We start from the raw sequence: 10219 nt of genomic DNA, 5'->3' as shown, positions 1-10219 counted from the left end.
GGTAGTGGGGGACTACCACATAATTTGTGGTAGTGCGTTCACGCTCTCCCTGTTTTCTAAATTAAAAAAAATTTTACGTGAGAATTAAGTTCCAAGTGGAAGCAGACGATCCTAAGCCCACTAAGAATGTCTGTGTCATACACACCAGTCTCTTTTGTCTGGTTTTCTTTGATTGGATTTCAGATCTGCCCACCAAGACTCACTTTTGGAAACTGGAAAGGTGATCTAGGCTAAGAGCACCCTCTGTAACATTTTCTTCCATGTAATAGGAAAAGTTAATAACACCTGGCTTCCGTTCTATTCACATTACTCTAAGTTCTTATATTCTGGCTGTTCAGCATTGATTTAAGTTCTGATTCCAACAAAGTGTTTCATTGGTGAAATTGAACTCCAATTCCCATCACAAAAGATTCAAATTGTGCCTGGTCAGCCTCCAGACACCTGAGCCAACAGACAGTTTAGCAGTAACATGATTAGGGTGGAGGTAACAAAGATAAGGTCCACAGCAGAATATGTTAATATGTTGGCCTAAAACTTCAAAAAGAGATCTTCCACTGTAACAGTATTGATTGAATATGGGTAAAGAGCAGAACACTTGCATTACAAAGTGAGCCAAGATATTAAAAGACAAGAAATGGAGTTATAACTTTGACAGTCTACCTATTCAGATACAGGGTCTGCACAAGCAAGCCAAACGTCTTTCTAGAGGTTACAGACCTGTGAAAATTAAATTCCTGAAAATGAGTAGCTTTCAGCAGTATGTTATCAGAAGTTCATTATTTTATAAAGTGCTTCTGTGCTTTTAAGTATTTAACTGTTTCGCTTATTGAATATAGTATGTCATCCCCATTTAATATCGGGGTGTCTTTAATATTCTGGAAAGACGAAGATTGCTTACATAGAACTGTGACATCAACTATTTTGTTTAAATCAATGAGTTAGTTCAGTTCTTTTTAAAAAGTCATCTTTCCAAGCAAAAATTCTGATTCATTTTTTCACTAAATTGAGACCTTACATGGAATAATTGACCTATAAATCCAGACAAAATAGCCAAACCAGTTTTGTTTGTTTTGTTTGCCGACCCAGTAGTAGACTCTAGTCTGGAACAGTGGTTACCAAATGCAGGTCTATGAAAAGTTTTCCCTAGTCAGCTGCCAAATGAGAAGAGTAAGGACAGCCTGTCTGTGTAGAGTAGCCAGATGTCCTTACTGGGGGAAAAAAAGAGTCCTTTATTCTGAGATTGTCTTTCTCTTTCCATGTTAAAATAATAAAAGCTCTTTCCTTCTATGAAATAATGATGATAGTGTGTGTTTGTTTTTACATCTTTATTTGGCAAACTAAAAAGTGGTGAAAACTAAGAGTCTAACCCCAGTTTTTTATTTTATCTAAAATTTGTATTTGGCAGGCAAAATCTGAGAGTCTAGGAATTTTTGCTTTTCTTTCTAAAACTACAACTCAAGAATTCTCTTCTGGAAAAACAGCTGAATAAATTATTTAATTAAAAAATTTTAAACCTTGCCTTACTGAAAGCAGTTCTGCATTAACTTAAAGTAAAATGTTAGCTTCGAGGGGGAGGAGATTTTATGTTTTGTTCACTTCTATCTTCACAGTACTTGCAATAGGGCCTGGCACACAATAATAAATATTAGTTAAATGAATGGTGCCAGACATTATCTGTTTGTTTAATTAGTGATAAATATTTTACCCTATGTTGATATACATTAACATTTTCTACAGCTTGCATCCCTTTATTCTCAAAACAAGATGCTCAATAAATTTTGAGTGGATAGTAGAATTACCCAGTTTAAATAGCAGATATATTTTGAAAATACTGAATAAGTTCAATATTTCCATGCAAGGAAATAAAACTATTTTACTTTTATTACTATAGTCTAAATTTGGAGGAAGAGAAAAATTTCCACTTCTTTTTGTTGAAGAAACTGTCATTTCAGAAAATGAAGGAATAGCCATTACCATTGAATTGCCAATGCTTCATAAAAGTTGAGTGGCTGTCCACTGGGGATATGGCAAAAAAAAATTAAAAAAATAACTTTTAAAAGCCTGAATCTTTTAAACCTGGATTCCAGTAATAATAACAGTTTGCTAGAAAAGATAATCTTACTGAATTAGATGCAGTGGTTAAATTTCAATGGCGTTCTAGAGAAAGAATTTAGAAATTTTCTAACTTCTAAGCTCTGGATGAAGGTACTTGTCTCCCATTATTCACAATAACTGTATAATTGCTGGATAAAGAGTTTTCCTCACTTTTACCCACTGCTTAAATGCCAGTGAGTATATCTGTATGGATATCAATAGGGTACTACATCTTAAGAACCACAGATATAAAATGATAGAAATTTCAATTTGATTCATTTTTTTCCTCTGTGCCAATGGCCATTTAAATATCTTCTATTTTATTATTATTATTATTATTATCCAAAAGCAACAAAGAAACAAGACAAACAAATAAAGAAACAAAAACTCATAGACACAGACAATAGTTTAGTGGTTACCAGAGGATAAGGGGGTAGAAGGTGGTAGATGAGGGTAAAGGAATCAAATATATGGTGATGGAAGGTGAACTAACTCTGGGTGGTGGACACACAATGTGATATACAGATGATGTATTACTGAATTGTACACTTGAAACCTATGTAACTTTCCCAACCATTGTCACCCCAATAAACTTTAATTAGATTTATCCTTACTAAATGTGTGAAGATTTCTAGGATTGAGGCACAACATTTCCCTTCAAGATAATTATAGTTAATAGCTCCAGGATGTCTCCTTTAGTAAACTTTTCTTAGAATATTTTATGTAAAATGAAGAGCAGTTGAAATAATTTTATCCAGTTCAGTATTTTACATCTCCTAATGTTAACATGTGAAACAGTGTAATTCATAATCATGGTACCAATGTGATATTTATATTACATTTGAATGGGCACTTTATGAATACATCTAAGAACTATACAACCAATGTAAAAGCAAAAGTAGCAATACATCCTTTCCGAAAGAACTCACTTATCTTTGCTCAATATCATACATAGTGTCTGCCCTTGGGGAAAAAATTGAAAGCAGATATATTATTAAGACAACCGAGATAAAAGTATCTCCTCTGGTTATAAAAGATGTAAGAATGTTTTTTTTTCTGTGTTACTTAATCCTAGAGGGCAACAAAGTTGTACAATAAATACATATTAATAGTAATGTTATAGTACCATTACAGAGGGAAGAATCAAATCAAGCTTCAAATTTCTTAGAAACTAAATGGACTTTTAAAAAAATAAGCTTTTGCTAATTATAAAAGAACTACCTACACATTTTAGAAATTTAGAAAATACAGAACAACACAAAGAAGAAAATAAGAATCACTTATAATCTTAACACTTAATTTTGGATGCATTTCTTTCCAGAATTTATGGACATTCATTCGTCCTCAGTGGGTTCAACATTCCAGTGCATATTGTACTTAGGGTTTGTTCTCTAACCTCCTCATATTTAATAATCATCTCCACCACTCCGCTTCAACTTCCTTCCATATGATGGGCCCTTGGACCTTCTCCAAGTTACTAGAGAGTTGCCGGGTGTCTTCTCAAGTGTCTGCATCACTTCCCTCCTTCCAGTCAGCTTACTCTCCCTCCAGTCCAATGCACCCCTCCCTCTTCACGGCCCGTCCTCTTCCTCCTCCTCTGCGTCCCTCCTTACCCAGGTTGGCAAGATTACACTTCCTGCGCACCAACTTCAACACTCTTCCTTCCTCCGCCTTTGTTGGACTCACCCAGACTTTGGCTTTCTCTCTATCTGACCCTGATGAGCTGACTTTCTCAATTTTGTTTCAAATTAATTATAGGTTCCAAATGGACACTAAATACATAATTTCTTTATAATATGTTATTTTAATATGTCTCAGACAGATGAAGTAACCAAATAATATGTAGGTTTATATGGGATTTTAGTAATATACACAGTGAGTTCAAATGTATAGATAGTTTGATGGAGAGAATATTGTACTCTTCAGAGACTATTTAATCATATCTACTTCATTTGTGAAACAATTATAAATATCATCATTAACCTGGCAATAATAAAAATAAACCTGAACAGGTTCTTCAAAATGGAGTGTTTCCTGGGCACCTTCTCCAACCAAAGAAAAAGTTATATGACAAGCCAAATTTAAAAAGGTGAGCAACCCTTCCTAATTAAAAAAAAAAAAAGTGTTAACTACTTGGGAATTAAAGAACAGTGATCTAAATCTCCGAATCAAAGAGGAAAAACATTACATAAATTATCTAAAAACTCAAGAAATTAATGAAAATGTTAATATTTTCATATAAGTATATATGGTACATAGCTAACAGGGTACTCAGAGAATGTATAACTTCAAACTAAGTTTATAATTACAAAGGTAATAACAGGAATAAAGTATTCAACCTTAGAAACAACACAAAAAATTCAGCAAAAGAATTCAGAGAATGTGGGGGAGTAGGAATACTTAAAACTGTTATTAATAAATTAGAAAATAATAAAACCCAAAACATAGAAATTATAATAAAAAACACAAGTCTAATAAAGCAAGTCTAATAAAAAAACAATACGAAACACACACACAACCCACGACTTTAGATATAACCAGAAATAAGAAGCAGTATAATTATGAGAAAATGTTACACTGAATCCAGCGACAATATATTTGAAATTCAACAGAAAATATATATTCTAGCAGAATACAAATTTCACAAAACTGACTTAAGAAGAGCCTAATGACTCTTAACAAACCAATAAGCAAAGAAGAAGCAGGAAAGCTTTTAACTAAGAGCTAAATAGGCTTTGATTAAAGATGTGGGAATGGCCATGTGTTTTATCAATTCCCTTTTCCTTTACCCCCAATGAAACGATGGTAAAGGCTTTAAAACGCATAAACGTGTGGCAATGAAGAGATCATGAGAGAGCCATCTGCACATGCGGAATTGCAACAAATTTATCCATGTTTCATGTTTCCCTGGTAAATTTACTTTCCCATACCGTGAGATTATTATATCACATCTTCTCAAAATCTTTCATGCTATCCCCAACTACATAATTCTTTACTGAAAAGATAGAGCCACCAGAGGGAACCACGTCTACAGACCTACTTACATCTGTACTCCCCTTCCTTGCCACCATCCATGAAATGAAAAAAGTGGCCTTCTTCCTATCAAAGATTAATCCATCAACTTGGGCTCAGTATTCTAACCTCTCAAGGACTTCATTCTTTTGGCCATCCTATCTTCCAGCTCATCAACTCTTTCTACTGTGTCATTCCCATCAGCATGCTCACCTACTTTAGTACGTTCTATCCTAGAACTTCTTTTTACATCTCTTTCCAGCCACTGCTGCTTTCCTCTGGTCTCCTTCACAGCCAAACATCTCCACACATTTGTGTCCGCTCACTGCCAGCAATTCCTCATCTCCCATTCATCCCTAAAACTTCTCCAGTCTGACCTTCTCACAATTTTACTAACACTCCTCTTATCAAGGTCACCAATAACTTACCTCTTGCAAATCCAGAGAATTTATTCATCTTATTTGGCTCATCTACAGCCTTCAACCCAACTGACCCCACTCTCCTGCTTGAAACACTGTCCCCTCATTGGTGTGCTGAAGCCGGTTCATTTGGGCTTACAAGAGCTGACTGTACACATCTCTCCTCAACTTCAAGTTCAGTGATGTCACATTGTAGCTTAAAATTGGCCATGGTAGGAGTATTTACACCATGGACATCAACAAACACCTTAAGTTAGATCTCTTTTTCCTGGAGAGTTGATTATTTACCAGAATATCACTTCTTCAAAAACGCCCCAGGCTCATGTTACTTCTTCTTTAATAACCTCTGTCAGCCCTTTAGTCAGCGATTCTCAACCTGTGGGTTGCGACCCTTTGGGGTTTGAACGATCCTTTCACAGGGGTCGCCGGGTACTCCTATGTTGGTGTATCTGCATGTGGGCCTGGAGACAGATAGAGGAGCGGTGTCTCAGTTCCTAAGACCATCGAAAATATGTGTTTTCCGATGATCTTAGGCGACCCCTGTGAAAGGTTGAGAACCGCTGCCTTTAGTGGATCGCCTCTAAAGAATCCCTAAGTGTTCAAGTGCTTCATTGTTTCACCTTGGACTCTCTTTGCCACTCCCTTGTTGTGTGTTAGGTATTAGCATTGGTGTTGCTGTGGATTTCAATGCTCTCATAGCAGGAGTGATCTTAGGTCTGTGACCAATATAGATCACGTAGTAAATTGAAGTTGAATTCAATTAAGTATAAGATTGAATTAAATCATGTGGCAAACAAGTAATCTCCTTTTGAGAAATTGTTCCTGGCTTCCACTAAAGCCTTGAGAGAGACTGAATCCTTAACCATGGCACTCCAACTGCCCACATGATCTCAGCTGCTCCAAATGAATTGAAGTTATTTGATCTATTAAAATATAAAGTTGGGCAGGCAAAACAACCCTCTATAAATGAGTGGGAGTAGTATATATGTGATTGAATGCAAACAAGTTGGGGGAACATCTGCTCCCTGGGCTTTGTCACTCTTACTTTGGCTGTGACTCTTACTCTTCCTGTCCCTCAAACCACACCTATGGCCTCTTGAAGAGTTTCCTATGACCAACTGATTAAGTAAGAAAAAAATTAAGTCTGGTTTGCATACAGTTCCACAGGATGTGCTGGCACCATCCAGAAGTGGGCTTTGTAGCATTACAACCCAGTCAGCAGTAGACATGGAAGAAGTGAAGGAAATCTTCCCAGGTGACAGGATGTCAAACAGTTCATCTGGTTTTCTGCTTTGCCTGGAAAGAGCATGGCTAGAAATACAGACCAATTCTGACTCGGAAATAGTAACCAATGATTTGGCTGGATCACCACTTCCCAACTGGGGTTCCTTGAGAGAATTAGCCTTAATGTCCTAAGGCATCCATCGTATGCAATAAATTAACTTTTATGCATCTAGAATTAACTTATTTGTAATGTAGGTATATTACATCTTGGGAAAATTAGAAAATGGTCATTCAAATAATTTTCTATATAGTTCAATTCCCTTACAGAACCAGAATGAGAAAGGCTGGAGTGAATGGTCAGAGACTTGGAAAACATAAGAAGGTGTGGGAAGAGTTACATGGATAGACTCAGAATTGGCATAAGTAGGGGGATATTTGTGTCTACGTGAATATTCCAAAGTCCCCCCATCAAAAAGGATGCTCTCAATAATCAGGTGGATAAGATGGCTCTTTCTGTGGATACCAGTCTACCTCTTTCTCTAGCTAGTCCAGTGCTTACACAGTGGGCTCATGAACAAAGCAGCCATGGTGTCAGAGATGAAAGATTTGTATGGATTCAACAACATGAACTTCCTCTCACCAAGACTGAAGAAACCATTGTTGATCCCTCAATATGGAACATTCCCTGGGAGGACCAGCCAGTTTCATTACACTAGACCCTCTCCAATATGAAGAGTATACCACTTTGTCCTCACTGGATAAAATAGATGCTCAGTCTATGGATTTGCCTTTCTCGGTCTATGATGGTTAATTTTACATTTCAACTTGACTGGGCTAAGGAATGCCCAGATAACTGGTAAAATGTTATTTCTAGGTGTTTCTTATCTCTGGAAAGATAAGACTGCCCTCACCAATGTGCATGGCCATCCTCTAATCTGTTGAGAGCCTGAACAGAACAAAAGGCACAGGAATGGTGGATTCACTCTCTCTGCTTGAGCTGGGACATCCATCTGCCTTTTATAGCCGTTGTTTTTTTCCCAATCCAGGATCCGGTAATGATTTTGCATTGCATTTAGTCATCGTGGCTATTTTGTCGCCTTCATTCTAGAATAGCCCGTCTTTTTTCTTTTTTTTTAGAGAACTTTCATGACATTGATATTTTTGATAAGTTCAGTCCACTTTTTTGGTTTGTTTGTCTGTTGTTTTGTTTTTGCAGAATACCCTTCATTTGAATTTGAATTAGATGAAGGTTTAACATTTTTGGCAAGAATGCTATGTAGGTAATGTTATGTCCTTCTCAGTGTGTCATATCAGGACACCCATGATAACTGGTTTGTCCTATGTTAAGTTTGATCACCAGCTCTACCATAAAGGTACCATTTGTAATTAATAAGTAATCTGAGAGAGGAGAGATGATGATACTTTTGGCCTGTGTGAATATTCCTCAGTATTTTATCCAATCATCTTAGCATCCATTAATGATCCGTTTTGGAATTGATTATTACTATGGTGTTTGCAAAATGTCAATTTTTGTATTTATATTATTTCTTCTATGTTTATTAGTTGTCGTTCTTTTGTAAAGCAGAACTTTTTCTTCCCCTTTAACACTTTTTTCTTCTTAAATGACAGCACAGACTCATAGAATCTTTTTCAAATCAATATGCTATAATCCATTCCAGTAATTGAGCATATTGATGCTCAGATGGTCCCTCATGTGGCCGTTGGAATCTTTTAAGTTGGCTTTTGTATTCTTTTGATATGTCCAAATCAATTTATTGAGTTTTTCTTACTTTCTCTCACAATAAGATGGTTAGACTCACCTTAAATTTTTACTCCCCTTGTCCCCTGGAACCAGCCATTTCAAGGCCTTTTTGTTGTTGTTTTGTTTGTTTGTTTGTTTGTTTGTTTGTTTGTTTTAATGGGGAAAGGTTTTGAGAAACCAAAATTTAAGTATTGGGTATGTTCTTTGCCACAGAGGTGTCATTGCTTCTTGGCTCTCTCAGTGGGTAAACCTAAGAAATATATGCCTTAAAAATTATGTGTTTGTACTAATACCTTTAATTCCAAACCCAGGCTGCTGCTTCTCCTTCCCCTTCATTCCTTCAGCTCATGTTTCCCACCGTTAGAACTCTGGCTTCCAAAAAACCTTGAATATATTTACTCTTTTGCACAATCCTACAATATACGCAAAATAATTTCAGAATTTTTGTGCCAATACTACCAACAGCAAGTCTAATAAAGTTCATTTTTTTTTGCAGTTTTTTAAAATGATAGTGTTTTTTTTTTCCTTTAAAAAGTCTTAAAATACATGTGACCAAGTGTTCCATATTTGTCAATTCTGGGTGATCATTATGCAAGCACTAGTTATATTATTCATTCTTTTCTCTGTAATGAAGTATAATATGCATATATAAAAGTGCATTTAGTCTAAGTGAACTGTTAAGTGAATTTTCACTAATTGACATGTGTATCTGCGGGGGGAGGTGTTTCTCCATAGTAGGTATTGAGAAGTAGAATTGTTGGCTTCTAGCTTGTGTGCATTTATTTTATTTTATTTTTTACATTCAATATTATTTTATATTAATTTCAAGTGTACAGCATAGTGGTTAGACATTTATATAATTTAAGAAATGATCCCCCAACTAGTCTAGTACCCAACTGGCCCTATACATTGTTATTACCATATTATTGACTATATTTCCTATGCTTTACTTTACATCCCCATGATTATTTTATAACTACCAGTTTGTACTTCTTAATCCTTTCACTCTTTTCACCCTCTCCCCCAACCCCCTCCCATCTATCACCCCAACAAATCCAGTACCCATCTGACACCATACATAGTTATTACAATATTACTGACTATATCCCTTATGCTATACCCTACATCCCCATGACCACTTTGTAACAACCAATTTGTACATCTTAATCTCTTCCCCTTCTTTTACCCACACCCTCAACCTGCCTCCCATCTGGCAGCCATTAAAATGTTTTCTGTATCTATGTGTTTATTTGTTTTGTTTATTAATTGCATCCTTAGATTCCACACATATAAGTAAAATCACATTGCTTCTGTCTTTCACTGTCTGACATACTGCACTCAGCACAATAACTTCCAGGTCCATCCAGGCCGTTGCAGATGGCAAGAACCCATTCCCCTCCCTGGCTGAGCAATATTCCACTGTGTTGCATTATAGCCGATTCCGTTACCACCCCCCTGCATTAGCCTCTGACCCATTAGTCGAGAGAGTGTCTCTGAAAACTGAGGCCGGATGGAATGATATCTGTAAAGCTCTCTCGGGGAGTGTCTCAGGTGACTGGGACCTATTGGAATGATAAAAGTTATCTCCCCTGGGGGGACACAGTAGCAAAGTGTCTTGGGGCTATGTGGTGGAAGTGTGAAGGCACAGGATGTGCTGGAACACAAAGGGAATGCTAATGGAAAAGGTCTTAAGGCACACATAAGTCAC

Source organism: Hipposideros armiger, unplaced genomic scaffold, assembly GCF_001890085.2.
Source record: "Hipposideros armiger isolate ML-2016 unplaced genomic scaffold, ASM189008v1 scaffold_381, whole genome shotgun sequence".
Classification (NCBI taxonomy): domain Eukaryota; kingdom Metazoa; phylum Chordata; class Mammalia; order Chiroptera; family Hipposideridae; genus Hipposideros; species Hipposideros armiger.
The sequence above is the reverse complement of the archived record's forward strand: the minus strand, read 5'-3'. Positions refer to the sequence as shown.